The sequence below is a fragment of the Lipotes vexillifer genome, unplaced genomic scaffold (assembly GCF_000442215.2).
Source record: "Lipotes vexillifer unplaced genomic scaffold, Lipotes_vexillifer_v1.1 scaffold50, whole genome shotgun sequence".
In the NCBI taxonomy this organism is placed as follows: domain Eukaryota; kingdom Metazoa; phylum Chordata; class Mammalia; order Artiodactyla; family Lipotidae; genus Lipotes; species Lipotes vexillifer.
In genome coordinates, this window is record NW_006784763.1 from 325,747 (window position 1) to 341,282 (window position 15,536).

General features: G+C 41.2%; 1 pseudogene; it reads right to left on the reverse strand.

The window, feature by feature from the left end:
- Positions 1–13,245: 13,245 nt before the first annotated feature.
- On the reverse strand, positions 13,246–14,352 carry LOC103084881 (hsc70-interacting protein pseudogene; annotated as a pseudogene).
- Positions 14,353–15,536: the final 1,184 nt, after the last annotated feature.

Here is a 15,536-nt window from a genome sequence, read left to right on the forward strand (position 1 = left end):
GATTACCTGTTGGGGCTTTCATCTCCTACTCCTAGCATGGTGGCTGGCACTCAGTAGGTACTTAGCAAATGTTCATGAAATACATGGTAATGTGCTCCAAGAGTTCAGTGCAGTATTACAATATTTTACATATGGTTCTAATAAAGTAAAGAGCTGTATGGCCTGGCTGGCAAAATGTTATAATTATCGCCTAAAAAAACATTTATTAAAAATCTTCTAATTCATGGAATTTATCTTTTATTAGTCCATCTACTATCAGTTTCAAATCTGTGAATAGGAGAACTGTGTCTTTTATTATGGGAAATGTTGTACCATATGTCACTTGAAAGGGATTTTTCCCTAAATATTTATTAACGTGCTAGCTTGAACTCAAAACTGGCCTATCAGGAATGGTTAATGTTTTCCTCATGAGGAATCTTGACGCACTTGAACGTTATAATTTTTGTGAGTATTTTTATTAGCTCAGAACCTTGCCAGTTCACTCATGCTAATCTGCAATTCCTGTAATTATCACACACACAAAAAGTTAATGGGGTAAATTAACCCCATTTCTCAATGCAGGCTTAATAGGAAAAAGTTATTTTGAAAGCTCAGTGGTTTATAAGCACTGCTTTACAAAACACACTGTAACACGCTTCTACTTCGAGATACAGCCTTAAGAAGTTAGACAAGTTCACTGGTATTAAATGGGTATATTTCCATCCTTTATTTTTCCCTATTGACTTCATTACTCAAGATATATCTGGCTAGATGCTGGCAAAGGGCCTCCTGGAAGCATGCAGCCATGGTGGAGGGGAGTGGAGGGAACTCCCTGCTTGGGGAGAAGAATGGATCCTTGGAGATGAGTGTGATTGAACAGCTCTAGCTCTTACGGAATATCGTTGAGAGAGTAATAATTGGCTTTAATCAGGGATTATGCAGCGAATCTGTGGATTGAAAGTGACTAATAACTGCTTAATATAATCTAAGACTCAGAAAGATCCACGATAAAATAACTACAAAGAAGTAGAATCAAAACACATTCCTGGATGTTTTAATCATTGAAGTTGGAACAAAAGGGATAACCATGAAATCTTATTTCTAAAATAAATCCTTCCAGGAGTCAGTGAGTGCAGACCAAAGCAGACTTTTAGAAGAAGTAACTTCAAAAGACATTCTCTATATTATAAGGGTCCAATTGTTACAATAAAATGATCAAGACCTCCCGGAGATTCTAGGTCATGACTAAACCATCACCATCGACTCGGACATTTCTAGAGACCTAGCACTCTTCCACCCTCCGCTCCACTCACGGCCCAGGCTGGGCACTGAAGTTCTCCATCATTCGGTTGGACAGTGCTACAGGACAGGCCTCCAAACACAGAGCTTCCTGGGCACTGCAGTACACTGGAAAAGCTCTAGTAAGAGCGGGTAAGTGCAGCCTGAGTGTCTGGTGAGATCAAACCTAAAGAGAGAGGGAGATAAGGAGAGAGTTGAGTCATTAGTCAATTCTTTTAACTAACTCTCTGAAGTTGGCTGGCTTCACACTAGACCTGGTGATTAATGGTAGAGAGATAGCTCTTACAATTCAACTTCTGTAAGTAGAAAGAAATTTAAAGCTTCCCCTGAGCATTCACTTCCTCTTTAACGGCTTCAAAACAAATCTCAGTGTCTCTAGGCTGATGCCACTTCTCATTTTGCACATAGCCCTTGATGGGGAAGAGGGAGCAGGCCAGCCGTCCCCTACTGGACAGTGACCCATGGTTCTCTGCCTTTTCACAGCAATCTCCCAAAGGGAGAAACAGAGTCATGACATCAAGGGACAAAAAGGCAACCCTGAGAGGTCATTCCACTGTCAGAAATCACACACAAGCTATTATTCTGAAGAGGGGAAAACTACTTGCAGTTTTTCAAGTGGATAGTCTGGAGTTTGCTATAGAAGTGCTTTTTAGTTCAATGATCCCTTGCAGAAAAGTATGTATATAAAAGTTAAGAAGATTCAATATGGAGACTAATTTTTTTCTGGCTTTGAAAATTTTTCTAACACATAAGCACGACTCTTAGTTGCAGAGACTCAGTTACTCAGTTATCAAAGATGATATGGATAAGGTGACCAGACCCACCATCTACCCGGCTGCACAGAAATCTAGGATTCATGCTGTTTCCTCTCTTCTCATACCCAATCTGTTAGTTTCATTAATTCTCCTTTCAAAGTATTTTAATTCATCCAATTTTCTCCATTCTCATGACACCATTTTAGTTTAAATCACAGTCATGTCTCACCTGAACTATTACAATAACCTCTTTAATAGAACTCACTTTTGCTTCTCTATAATCTGTCTCATGGCAGCCAGAGAGATCTTTTTTAAACATTTGTGAGATCATACTATTGATGAAATCATGTCATCTTCAATGGCTTCCTTCCAGGGCTGTAGATGATCTAGCCCTTCCTTACCTTCCAACTTCATTTCCCATTACGTTCTGCCCTAATACCACTGGCCTGTTTGGGGGGTTCCTTGACTAAGACAACCTCTTATCTGCCTCAGAGACTTTGCTTTCATTTCCTCTGGCTGTAATGCTGACCTCCTCATGACTGGTTCTTTCCTGTCTTCTAGGTCTTAGCATAAATGTCACCTCCACAGATAGGCTCTCCCCAACCTGTCCCCTTCCCTTGTTATTCTCCCTTTATTAATATCCTCTGCTTATTTTGTTCACAGCACTTATAATCTGAAATTGTCCTATTTATTAATGTATATACTTACTCTTTTTTTAACTTTTTAAAAAATAATTTTATTTATTTATTTTTGGCTGCATTGGGTCTTTGTTGCTGCGTGTGGGCTTTCTCTAGTTGCTGCAAGAGTGGGCTGCTCTTCACTGCGGTGCAGGGGCTTCTCATTGCAATGGCTTCTCTTGTTGCGGAGCACGGGCTCTAGGCATGAGGGCTTCAGTAGTTGTGTCACACAGGCTCAGTAGTTGTGGCTCATGGGCTCTAGAGCACAGGCTCAGTAGTTGTGGCGCTCAGGCTTAGTTGCTCCACGGTATGTGGGATCTTCCCAGACCAGGGCACGAACCCGTGTCCCCTGCATTGGCAGGCGGCTTCTTAACCACTGTGCCACCAGGGAAGCCCATCTGTAACTTTTAATTCATGGAAAATTTCAAGCATTGTATATACTTACTCTTGATCTCTTCTCTCCCACAATAGAATCTAAGCTTTTCCAGGGTAGGAACCGTGCTTGTCTTTGTGACATCACTGTATCTACAGTACTTAGAACAGTGCCTAGAACATAGTAAATATTCAGTGGATATTTGTGAAATGAATGAAGAAAGAAAGGTCATCTAGAGCAGGGGTTGGCAAAATTTTTCTGTAAAGGGCCAGAGAGTAAATATTTTAGCATTTGTCATCTACAGTCTCTGTTGCCTATTCTTCTTCACGTAAAGACCATTCTTCACTCTTACAAAAGCAGACCACAGGCTGGATGTGGCCCAAGGGCTATGGTGGCCAAGCCCTGATCTAGATCAAAAGAGAAATTTATCCATGGCCCTAGTTAGCTCTAATGTCTAACTTTTATATACTTGTCTGAGCTCTGGGGTGTAGTAGATAAACTGGAGCAGTTATGTCAGCTGTTACCTCCTTGTCCAAGACCCCTTCTTAGTGAACCTGTTCCACCCACAGTTCCTGGAGAGGAATAGCTTTATATGCTACCTGATTTCCTCTACACCTCCTACTTCCTACTCATGGCTGATTGTACTAGAACTGAACTCTACCCTAATCAGATGAGGATGTCTCTATGGGATTTGGAATTGGGCCACTAAAATTGAACCAATTAGATGCCAGTGGGCTCTTGACATAAAATAGTAGGGTAGATCCGTGACAAACCAAAGCCAAATGTAAGCTCATATTTTCAGGGAATAGAGATGCCACAATAAAAAGGAGGTCAGACTACTAAAGACACTGAAGGAGATATACAGGTAGAAACACAGACCTGAAGCCCCAGGGTCCTGAGAAGAAAGGAGTAGCCTTGGGTCCTGAACATCCAGTTCCATGTCCCATGTGGTCTAGGTGTGCTTTGCTTTTGTCCTTGGATATCTGTGAAGTGGTCTGTTGTTATCTCTCCTTAACTGACCTAATTTAAGAGAGCTTCTATTCCTGACAATGAGGCTGGGTGTTTCAAGTTACTATCAAAGCTGTCGATCAATACACACATATTTAACAGATGTCTGCTATGTTTAGGATATCTGATAGACATCATGAGAGCAAACACATATGTACAAGAAATTGTTATTGCCTTCAGGGTAAATCTAGTTGAGGGATGAGACAGAGATATATGAAATAATAATTAACAGCGTAAGGCCGTGTACAGTTAAACACCTCATGACAGGATTCTATCTACGTGTCTAAGACTTTTTAAAAATCAATTTTAATGGTATTTAAACCAAAATGAAAATGGATGCTGATGAAATAATACTGTTTCAAAAGAATTACACAACAGTGCATTCTGACAAATAAAATTGCTTCTTATCAAGAATTGTACTTTTGTCTAAGTGTTTAAGGCACATTTTAGCAGAATTTCGAAACTGCTAACCCTTAGTCACATCTATCCAGATTAACTGAGAATAAACCATTCCTGTGCACTTTCTGAAAGAGATAACAACTATCCCCAGACTATCTAAAAAGTGTTTGGTCTTAACAACAAAGGTTAGATAAAGTCCTGGGTGTGTTCAAAGCGAACTCTTGGGTATTTTATCAATACAGGCATCAGGTTACCAATTGCTTTAAAAATGCACTCCCTGATATTGTCTCTATGCTGACAGAATATTCACTCAGAAAAACAGCCTCTAGAGACCTGTGTCTGATATGAGTGCATATAGGAATTATTTTTTCCTGAACCAAGGTTTATAGAAGTACCATCTTCTAGGCATTGCTACCTACAAGATCTACTCAGTCCGAAGTGGAAATAAACTCTACAAAGGCAACAAGTTTATCAGGATTTTATATTTTTCACGTCTTTATTGGAGTACAATTGCTTTACAATGGTGTGTCATTTTCTGCTTTATAACAAAGTGAATCAGCTATACATATACGTATATCCCCATATCTCCTCCCTCTTGCATCTCCCTCCCTCCCTCCCTCCCTCCCTATCCCACCCCTCTAGGTGGTCACAAAGCATGGAGCTGATCTCCCTGTGCTATGCGGCTGCTTCCCACTAGCTATCTGTTTTACAGTTGGTAGTATACATAAGTCCATGCCACTCTCTCACTTCGCCTCAGCTTACCCTTCCCCCTCCCCATATCCTCAAGTCCATCCCATATCCTCAAGTCCATTCTCTAGTAGGTCTATCAGGATTTTTTTTAAGTAAGTTTTTATCAAAGCCTTGTTTTAAAAGGAAATAAAGATGGGAAATGGGGAGTAATAAAATGTTTTCTGTCAAATCAATGCATAGAAATTCAGCATAGGTACCATAAACTACTATTTAGACCCCAGCGGTTTTTCTTCATCCATGGAGTATATACCCTTGATACAAAACAGGGTATGAGTCAGTAATTGATTTGTGTTCATGTGCCAATGCTGATAGTACTATACCAGTTAACTAACCAGTGGTTGTCCAACTTGAGTGTGGATCAGAATCACTTGGGGGCTTGTTGAAACAGATTTACTGGGCCCCACTCTCAGTGTTAGTTTCTGATTTAGGAGGTGGGCCTGAGAATCTGCATTTCTAACAAGTTCCTAGGTGATACTGATGCTGCTGGTCTGGGGGACCACACTGAGAACCAGTGAACTGACAACAATCATAGGCTTTGGTCCTATCACTAGCCTGGACTTCCCTGCTGGACATACCTAGAGAGTCCACTAGAACTGTATGAAGAAACAGTCTGAGGTGGTTTCCGTATGAATTCTATTGCTCAAAAGTCATACAGTGGTTTGGCGGATTCTGTCTGTAATTCTGATTAATTTTTAATTCCCTCATTTTCATATAAGGCCCAATGCCAGCTGATAGTGGTGGCTTAGGTAAAGAGGTGCACGTAGCAGGCTCCAATGAGATTCACCAGCAAGGAACCACAGCAGAAAATCTTCTCACCAAAGAAGTTCACACTGATGGCTCCAGTGACAGTGCTGGGCCAGTCCAGTTTTGGTGTTTAGAAAGGACTGTCCAGAGAAATGGAGTACTGACTCATGCTGCAACATGGATGAACCTTGAAAACATTATGCTAAGAGAAAGAAACCAGTCCTCAAAGACCATGTATTGTATGATTCTATTCACATGAAAGTCCAGAACAGGGAAGTCTACAGAGGCAGAAAGTAGATTAGTAGTTTTAGGGCTGATGGGGAAAGGGACAAGTGTGGGTGTGGGGAAGATTAGCTCAAGGGTACAAGGTGTCTTTTTGAGGTGATGCAAATGTTCTAAAATTGTGGTGATGGCTGTACACATCTGTGCATATACTAAAACCCATTGAATTGTACGCTTTAAATGGGTGAATTGTGTGGTATGTGATTTATATCTCAATGAAGCTGTTAAGAAAAAAAAAGGACTGTCCGCTGGCAGTTTGTTCATCCTCATACTACGCTCACCGTCTTCCTACTGTCCAAAAATCTTTCCTTGGGACTTGTGCATGCACAGACTGTCTCAAAAAAATGGCAAGGCGCTAATAGTAGTGGCCATTTCTAAAAGGAAAGAAGGGATTCCCAAAATATAATTAAGTCTTTGTTACCTATTATTTTTATCCAAAGTGGAAGAAAAAAGGTTATGAAAAAGAACAAAAGAGGACTTGCCTGACGGTCCAGTGGTTAAGACAGCACGCTTCCATCGCAGGGGGCATGGGTTCGATCCCTGGTCAGAGAACTAAGATCCCCCATGCCGGATGGCACAGCCAAAAAAAAAAAAAGAAAAAGCACAAAATGTATAAGACTGACAGAACAGTTTTCTGGTTTCTTTGGAAGGTGGTTTGTAAAATTAAAATTAAGTGTTCCAAGTGTGAGAATTAGGAAGAAACCACTGAGGCCTCCACTCCAGGAAACACAGTTTGAAGGGGACCATGAGACTTGGGCTCCAGAAAGCATCTTTATACATCCCACAGTATAGAGACGGTATTAAGAAATGAAATAACATTTCCTCTCAAGGGCTATATGAAGAAGCTTGTGTGTGAAGGAAAATGCCCTGAAAAGTCCAGGCCTTGGACACACACACACACACACACACACACACACACACACACACACAAAGCAAATGGTTCAGAAAATGAAACTCATCCCAGAAGCAAATTACCTAGAGTTAATTCATTAATATGTTTGCAAAACATTTTCTGAGCACATATAATAGCCCCCAACACTGTAGTCAGACATTGCCCTGCGCTCAAATGATACAAAGAAAAGAGAGGCTGCCCCAGTCCTCAAGGAGCTTATTGTCTAGGGGGAAACTCAATAAACCAGTGGTCCCAGTACTTTCTGGTGACCACTTTGATAAATCGTGCTTTGGAAGCACAGAGAGGGACAGGTAAATTACACTGTGGGCTGAGACAGCTTCCTGTAGAAAATGACCCTTGATCTGAGTTTTAAAGGAAAAGTAGACATTAGCTAGCTAGAGGATGAAGGGATAGGATGTGACAGTGTGGACTTAAGAGCAGATTAGGAAGCTCAGCTTTGGAAGGCACTGCTGGCAGTGGCTTGGCTCCTTCATGGTCCCAGAACATGCAGAACATGTCTACCATGGTTCTAGCTTTCCCTGGGTAACCTTGACCCTTGGGGGTCTGGTGACATCACTTCCTCCTTTCATTCCTCCACGCCCAGAACTTGCCATTGGTGGTGGCTTGCCATGGCTGCTCACTTCTGCTTGCCTTGCCATCCTGATTGACTTAGCTCTTCCATCACCTGTGTAACCAATTCACTGTAATAAATGTCTTCTACTCCAAAGACAAAAAAAAAAAGGTGAGAAGGGATGGAAACAACAGGCAGTATCATTTCTGATAGGAAACTGCAATTACCTGTGAATGGCTGGGGTGAATGGATGTGTGAGAGGAGAGGAGTGGGAAGCAGCCACACAGCACAGGGAGATCAGCTCGGTGCTTTGTGACCCCCTAGAGGGGTGGGATAGGGAGGGTGGGAGGGAGACGCAAGAGGGAAGAGATAGGGGAACATATGTATATGTATAACTGATTCACTTTGTTATAAAGCAGAAACTAACACACCATTGTAAAGCAATTATACTCCAATAAAGATGTTAAAAAAAAAAAACAAGAGAAGTAGGGTGTTAGGTGCTAAACTGAAAGCAGCTGGGAGCCATTGATTAAGTAGGAGTCTGATTAGCATTTAGTAAGATCACCTTGGTAGCAATGCAGAGAATGGGTTTATTGGGGTTGGCCGTGCTCAGCTTAGCAGTAGAAAGACTAGGAAACCGTTTCAATAACCTAGTGAAAGATGATACTGGCATGGACTAGGCAGCAGTTCTCAAACATTTTGTTCTCAGGAGCCCTTTATACTCTTGAAAATTATTAAAGGCTCCAAGATAGCTGACTTAGTTCTCCACAGCACATGCAGACACAACAAGGTGATAGAAAAGAGATTACCTGCTGATGAATATTTCTGTTTAAGAGCCAGGATAACGTCTCAAAAATCTCTCAGCTGACTCTCTTCCAGTACTTAAACTAGTCACTGAAAAGAGGGAGCAGGGTAAGCATCACGCCTGGTTTAAACTAATCATGATTCTGTCCCTGGGGCCAGGGTTGGGGCTGGATCCAGCCTCCTCTGAAGCTTATAGAGGTACCTACTAGCAAGGAAGGCAGTGGAAAGGGTAAGTGCCATTAGGGCGGCAACTACTGGTGGCAGTCATAGGATTCATCAGTGTAGAAGCTGTCAGTTAAAAGTCCCATGTCTACTGATGATTAACCAGAGAGATAATGAAGTAAGATGAGCTGAGACCTGAGGACTGGACTCTAAGAAACACTGACACTTAAGGGATGAGCAAAGGAAAAGGAAGCTCTGAAAGAAACTCTGGGGCAGAAGGGACAGTGGTTAGAAGGGTGTGGCTCTAAGTCAGACTGCTGGAGTTGAGCGCTACAAACGCTATTAGCTGTCTCGTCTTGAGAAAATCACTTAGATGTTCTAAACCTAAGTTTTCTCATCTATAAGATGATGGTAATAGTTATGCTATTTCATTAGTGCTATTAAGAGGGAGTTAAATACAGTAATTGTGTAGTTGGCACAGAACCTTAATAAATGAGGGCTATTGTCTTATTAGTGTTAGTATTAATGAGGATCTGCTTCAGAGATGGAAAGACAATCAGATGTAACAGAAGCCAGGAGAGAAGAGAATTTTTAAAGTATCTCCAGTGGTAAATACTGAAAAGAAGTCGTTTAAGGTAAGGACTGTCAAGAGATACTTAGGGGTTGTCCTCTTCACATTTTTAGCATCTACTATTGGCTTATATTAAACTAGCAGTCAACTATATAAGATCTTTTTAGACAAACTCCAGCCAAACTAGGGCTCCTTCTTTCTGTACCTGTGTAGCTGACCGCAAGATTTAGTTCATCCACTACATTGTATCTAACCCTCGGTTTTAATCCAGTGTTCTAGCCTGACAAGCCTAATTTGAATCTTTGATCTATTTGCTTACTTCAGATGGCATTTCCAATGTTAATGTCATCTGCATATTTGCTGTGTATATCTTGTATATTTTTATCTATTTTAACAGTTAAGTGGTAAGAATATTTAAAAGGGAAGTTACTTTTCTCTAAGTTTCATTCAGTTTCCTCATCAGTAACATGAGTATAATTATGTTTATTTCACATAGGGCTGCGATAAATAAGTAAATGCCTGAACGTGCCTAGTACTATGTATAGCGCAAAGAAGATCTTCCTGCGTTCTTCCTGGTTCCCTCCTTTCCTTTTTTTTCTTGCGGTACGCGGGCCTCTCACTGCTGTGGCCTCTCCTGTTGTGGAGCACAGGCTCCGGACGCGCAGGCCCAGCGGCCATGGCTCACGGGCGCAGCCGCTCCGCGGCATGTGGGATCTTCCCAGACCGGGGCACGAATCCGTGTCCCCTGCATCGGCAGGCGGACACTCAACCACTGCGCCACCAGGGAAGCCCCTCTCTCCTTTCTTTTAAAATGTCTTTAAAACTTTCTTTTAACATACTGCCTTGCTTACAAAGAGAAACTACGTGTAGAATAGGACAGTGTTTTGAGATCCAATTGGCTAGAATAAACTGATTTTCATGCTTTGAATTGGTGGCAGCTCCTTTAAGTAAATATAAAGGTATAAATAAATTTCTGTCTCCTTTTCTCATGATCCCCTAATCCCTACTTACACACTCCACCTCCCATCACCTCCTCCTACATCCCCTCTAGCCCCTCCAAGCAGATCATAGTCACTTCACTGCTAATAGAAATATATTTACTGAGTATCTACAATGTGAACAGCCTCAGGTTAGGACTGAAGTTAAGATACTAGAAGCCGAAAACAATCTTTCTGCCTTTTAGGACCTAATGAACTCTGAGTATCTGGGTTTAATCCCCTTAGAGTCTCTCCATTCTCCTGTAAATCAACCACCTCATGGTAACACCTGGGGGAAAGGAAGAAAGAAGACCCCTTGTGGACTTTTGCCCTCTCTCCCAGGTAATATGTACATTTTATACGCATATTCTTTCATGCTTCCAACAAATATTTCTGAAACTTCTATTTTGTACCAGGCATGATTATAAATACTAAGGATATGTGGAGAACAAGGCAGGCAATGTCCCTGTTCTCATGGGATTTACAGTCTAGAGGGGGGAGACAGGCAATAAACACAAAGAAAAATGTTTGAACAGGACAGTATTGGACATAAATGTGATATAGAACATTTGAACAAGTGACATGCTCCAGAGTGGCTCGTTTAGGTTGGGTGGGCGGGAAAAGTCCCTCTAAGCAGGTGACATTTCAGCTGAGACCTGAATCACAAGAACCAGTTACACTAAGATCTAAAGAACATTCCAGACAGAAGAAACACTAGTACAAAGCCCCTGAGGTAGGGATAAAATCGCTGTGTTCACAGGGCTGAAAGGAGGCCAGCGTGGCTGGATTACAGCACCCAACGGAGAGAGGGGCATGAGATAAAGTGGGAGAGCCACAGGCCAGGTGACTGGGCAAGGCCTTGCAAACCTGGAGGCCTGTTAGAATGTCCTGGGAAGCTTTAAAAACTATGTGGACCCTCCTCCAGAGATTCTGATTCACTTGATCTGAGGTGGAGCCCAAGCAACAAAAGTTCCCAGGGGATTCCTATGTGCAGCCAGGGTTGAGAATCAGTGATGTCTGTGTTTCACAAGCTGTGGTAGGGAGTTTGTATTTTCTCCTAAGTGGAATGGGAAGTCACTGAAGGGTATTAAGCAGAGGAGAGATGGGATTTGAGTAATATATTTAAAAGATCCCTCTGGCTTCTATATGGAGAATGGATTTAGTGGATCAAGAGAGGAAGCAGGTGATTGTTGTCTTTTTGTGGACATATGCTTTCATTTCTCCTGGGTAAATACCTCGGAATGGAATTGCTGGAAATAACCCAAATGTCAATCAAAAGTTGAATGGATAAACAAACTGTGATATGTTCATACAAATAAAATACTACTCAGCAATAAAAACAACTACTGATACATGCAATAACATAGATGAATCTCAAAACCATTATGTTGAACAAAATCAGGCAGACACAAAAGCATGTGTACTATACTAACCCTCTTATGAGGAATAACAATCAGAAATGGTTGCCTCTGGGGGTAGAGACTGACTGGAAGGGGGTTAGTAGGGAATTTGTTAGGGTAATGGAAATGTACGTCATCTTGATCACATGAGTATATACACGTTTATCAAAACTCATTTGAACTGTACACTTAGAATCTGTACATTTCATCGTATGTGGATTTTACCTCAATTCAAAGAATGAAAAAGGACTACTACACACGTACTACAATGATTTAAAAAGAATTCCAAGTGCTGGAGAGAATGCGGAACAACTGGGACTCTCAGATGTTACTGGCGGGAGTGCAAGATGGAAAATAATTTGGCAGTTTCTGATAAAATTAAACAGGCACTTACCATATGATTCAGCAATCTCACATCTAGCTATTTACCCAAGAGAAAGAAAATATGTCACACAAAGACCTGTATGTGAATGTGTATATAGAAAAGCAACAGGGGTTACAGTTAGAAGGATCTTTGCAGTGTCCTGGTGAAAGATGATGGCATAGTCTAGGCTAAGGAGATGGAGATGAAAGATTGGAGATGGTGTGGAGACAGGATATGGAGATGAAGAGAAGTCAACAAATTCAGGATATATTATGGAGGTAGAAGCTGAGGGAACCCCATTGTTGATTGTGTGCGAAGAAGAGAGGAATCAAGAATGACTTTTAGGTTTTTCATATAAGCATCTGGATGGGTGATGCTGTCATTTACGGAGCTGCGGAAGCCTGGGATGAGTAGGCTAGGGGAGAGGAAAATCAAGATCTCTTTTTTAACCATGTTAAGTCTGAGATGTTTATTAGACTTCTTGGGTATTTCAGCAGCGGATTTCTGGAAAAGATGCTTCCATCTTTTATTGTTAAAATATAAACTTTCAATCTGGTCCAGTGGAGGATGCTGTGATGATAGGTGGCAGTAGAATGTAGTTCCTTGAATCTGTGATAGAGTCAGGAACAGGCTTATGAGAAGCAGAATTAGATATACTTTAAAGTTTCTGTATGATTGTGGACCCAACAGATAGAATAAAAAAAAATATTGAGGATGAGATGAAACCATAAATAGTTGAATCCGAGCAATGGTGTAGTCACCTGACTGGAGGTTTCTAAGAACTAATGAGGCTTGAAAATTAGCTAATGATATGATTTGGATTTAGGGATGTTAGTTATCTGCTGCTACATAACAAACTACCCTAAAATTTATATTAATAAAAATATAAATGTTTATTATATTACACAGTTTCTGTGGATCGGGAATTTGGGAACAGCTTAGTGAGTTTTGTTTTTTAGCAGGAAGGGCTTAATTGTTGTTGTTGTTGTTTTAATATTTTTCAGGTTTAAAAAGTGTTTATAAAGCTTTTAATTCCCAGTAGGAAAATGTTATCTGGATGAATGTTCTAACAGCAAACCACTGTAAATTGTTTCAGCTGCATTTGGGACAGAGGGAGAGAGATTATTTTCAAAGCACCGTAGCTTTCTTCATGAGAAGGTCAGAGGTACACTGGTTTGTATTATTGCGACATCCATTAGGTGATGTTTCCTTCATGGGCTTTATTTGTCAGAAGGGCCTTAGGCTTGACCTCCCAATTTGGCTGAAGATTTACTGATGAGATTCACAACCTTTGGGTTGCTCTGATATTTCAACATATTTGCCAAGTTCTGGGGCACATCCTGGAAGGTCGTCATAACTTCTGGACCCTACGTGGCCGCAAGAACCTCTGGATCACTCATAATTTCACGGAGCCCAAGCATCCCTGCCATTCCAGGCATACCCCCTCCCATTCCAGGCGTTTCTCCAGGAAAGTTACCAGGTGTCGGCCCAGGAAAGCCACGGAAAACCAGCCACACTGAGTTCCTGATGTCTTCCGACTTATTCCCCCCTCCGGGCTCTCTTTTGTTCTTCCCGAGCCTTCTTAAGCCTTTTTCTATTTTTTCTTTGATCTCTCGCTCTTCATGTTTTCCCTCATACTTTCTCTGATGTTCAGCAATTTTCTGGGCCCTTGGTTGAACTTCTTTCAGCACTGTGCTAGCACCCTCATCATAATCCAGTTTAAAGGCAAGGGCAAGATCACGGACTGCTTCTATACAATGGCCCAGAGGTATGTACACTTTCCCTGCCCACCGGTAGGGCTGAACTGAATCAGGATTTATTTCAATATCTCTGTCACAGTCTGAGATGACAGCATTTGGCTTCTGTAATTTGATGAAGACACTGGCTCTCTTGGCATATGGAATGGCCAAGCAAGGATTCAGCCTGATGGTATCTGTGAACAAGTCAATGGCTTTCTGTAGTTCACCATCATTTAGGGCCTCAATGGCAGCCACATTTTTATCCTTTGCCTCATCCATCATCCCCTCAGTTATCTCAACATTTTCACCTCCCATTTCTTGAGGGGGCATCCGTGTCTGGTTCAATCGCACCTTCAATTTCTAGATCACTTTCCTCACTTGATGTTTCATCTGTCTTTATGTTTTCCTCTGCTTTCTCACTATCTCACTATCACTTTCTTTCTTGGTATGTGCTGATTTAGTTTTATGAGTAGCAGGTGGTATTTTTCCTCCAATGACCTCCACCCACTCCCTCAGGAAGTGCATTTCTTCAGTGTTCAGGACACTGGCATCCTGCTTACACATTTTCATGAAGGTTCAAAGTTCGCTCACTTTGGGAAGGTCCATGGTCCAGCAAGGCTGAGGCTGAGGTCGGATTCCAGCCCAGGGCGCTAGCTCAGCGTGACTGTGTCCAGGTCCCTCTTAAAGTCGCAGTCAATATGTTGGCCAGGGCTACAGTTTTTGAAGGCTTGACTGGGGCTAGAGAATCCATTTCCCAAGATGGGTGATTCATACACATGGCAAGTTAATGCTGGCTGTTGGTAGGAGGACTCAGTTTGTTACCACATAGACAGCTCCCTGGGCTGCATGAGTAGCTGGCTTCCTCCACAACAAAAAATCCAAGAGTGTGCAAGGTAGGAGAAGCAATGTCTTTTATGTCCCAGCTTCAGAAGTCACTCTCCATCATTTCCACAATATCCTATTGATTATAGGTCAGCCTCATTCAGAGTAGAAGTGTCTACCCAGGGAAGTGACTGACAGAAGGAGAGCATCGTGGGAGGCCCTTTTGGAGGCTGGTGTGAGCTCCCTTTTTAAGTTGTGTAGTTTATGATATATTAGTATAAAGGGACTCATCTTCGTAGTGGTGTATGAGAAAAATTCCCCTAGATACTCATGGCTCCAGACCTCATATGCAATTCAACCAGCTTTAGAAGATATCATCAAAAGAATTTGAGAAGATAAACTTTTTTTAAAGCAATAAGCATTTTTTAAAACATTGAGAAGGCTTACAATTAAATATAGTAGTGTTCTAAAAATCACACACATGATATTAGTATTTTTGTGTAAAGGAATCTGTATATTTAGTGTTTTAAGTTTTTATAATGTTTAGGAGAATACGACCTATTGGAATGACGCATTGTATGTGTAATGCTTATTTAAAATGTGTAACTAAGTAATTGATTACATTTGTGATTTTAACTGGAAATCTTTCAAATGTAAATACACTATTAGACATTTTAAAAACTTAAAATTAACATATTTATAAGATCAATTTATTAGATATATGTGATTTACTTTAGTACTTGGAAAGTGTTTTTTGGTTTTGGTTTGTGTTTTGGTCAGACAACTGAAGAACTTAAAAAAATAAATTGAATATATTAAATTTATAAATGTAGTTAGAATATTTAAAGTAGGTTAATTAACTGTGACCAAACATTCATCAAAAGTCCCCTTAGAGGGACTTCCCTGCTGGTCCAGTGGTTAAGGCTCTGCGCTCTCAATGCAGGGGGCCCTGGGTCGATCCCGCACGT